The following is a 1,685-nucleotide window of genomic DNA, read 5'->3' as shown; positions in this document are numbered from 1 at the left end:
TGTAAAATGCTTCAACTGGATTTGCTGCAGAGGGGTAGGGATTATCTTCAAAGCACCCCAGCTCTCCTGATGAGGTCAGAGGTACACTGGTTTGTATTACTGCGACAGACAGCCATTAAGTGATCTAGGTTGCTTTTCCTTCAGTAAGGGTTTTGTCAGGTGGGCATTGTGCTTGACCTCCAAATTTGGCTGACAATTTACTGATGAGATTCATAACCTTTGGGTTGCTTTGATATTTTGACATATTTGCTGGGTTCTGGGCCACATCCTGGAAGACCACCATAACTTCTGGATCCTGCATGGCTGCAAGAACCTCCGGATCACTTAGAATTTCATTGAGCCCAGGCATTCCTGCCATTCCAGGCATGCCCCCTCCCATTCCAGGCATTCCTCCAGGAAAATTACCAGTCATTCCTCCAGGAAAGCCACCTGGAAAAGAGCCAAACTGAGCTCCTGCTTGTCCTCTGGCTTCTTCTTCCCTCTGGGCTCTCTCATGTTCTTCTTGAGCCTTCTTAACTCTTTCTATTCTTTCTTTGATCTCTTGCTCTTCACGTTTTCGCTCATATTTTCTCTGATGTTCAGCAATTTTCTGGGCCCGTGGTTGAACTTCGTTCAGCATTGCACTAGCATCATCATCATGATCCAGTTTACGGGCAAGAGCAAGATCATGGGCTGCTTCTTCCCAGTGGCCCAAAAGTCTGTGGGCTTTCCCTCGCCACTTGTAAGGCTGAGCTGAATCAGGATTTATTTCAATGGCTCTGACACCGTCTCGAATGTCAGCATTTGACTTCGGTAATTTGATGAAGACACTGGCTCTCTTGGCATACAGAATGGCCAAGCGAGGATTTAGCTTGAAGTCAGTGGCTTTCTGTAGTTCACCATTTCAGGGCTTCAGTGGCAGCCCCTTTCTTTTCATTTGCTTGATCCATCATCTCCCCGGTTATCTCCGCATATTCATCTCCCATTTCTTGAGGAGCATCAGTGTCTGGTTCAATTACACCTTCATTATCAATTTCTAGATCACTTTCCTCACTTGATGGCTCATCTCTCTTCATGTTTTCTTCCCACTTCTTGCTATCTGTTTTTTCTTCCTTGGTATTTTCTTCTGATTTAGGTTTATGAGTAGCAGGTGGTACTTTACCCCCCATGCTCTCCACCCACTCTCTCAGGAAGCGCATCTCCTCGGTGTGCAGGACGCTCGGATCCTGCTTACACATTTTCACGAAGGCCCGAAGCTCGCTCACTTTGCGGGGATCCATGGTCGAGGAGAGGCAGGCGGAGGCAGCTGCGCCCGTTCCCAGGCCCGGGCGCTGGCTCAGCGTGACTGCGCAGAAGGGGGCTGATGCCGCGAGGCCGAACAGACTAGAACCTGACACATCATCTTCAAATGGTGGTTTGTGTGGAATATGACAATCTTCTGTTTGTGCCAGATCATTACTGATCTTGATATAATAATACATACTTCAAAATCTCTTATTGAGTGTACTCCATACCTACACAATAGACCAACATAAGCTTAGTGATAAGACCTGCAATAAATATGTTAAAAAAAAAAAAGGAGAGGATGAGGTAGATATTAAAGGCACTGTTCTAAGTAGAAAGGAAGGTAGCACAGAAAATTAGTCACTTAAATTTTTTTGAAGAAAGGAGGAGCAGACACATTGTAAACCAAATAGATCCTGCAA

At 45.8% G+C, this 1,685-nt stretch overlaps 1 pseudogene; it reads right to left on the bottom strand.

The window, feature by feature from the left end:
- On the bottom strand, positions 1-1,345 carry LOC143391267 (hsc70-interacting protein pseudogene; annotated as a pseudogene).
- Positions 1,346-1,685: the final 340 nt, after the last annotated feature.

This window comes from Callospermophilus lateralis, chromosome 2, assembly GCF_048772815.1.
Source record: "Callospermophilus lateralis isolate mCalLat2 chromosome 2, mCalLat2.hap1, whole genome shotgun sequence".
In the NCBI taxonomy this organism is placed as follows: Eukaryota; Metazoa; Chordata; class Mammalia; order Rodentia; family Sciuridae; genus Callospermophilus; species Callospermophilus lateralis.
Note: the sequence above shows the minus strand (reverse complement) of the source record. Positions and strands in the feature narration are given on the sequence as shown.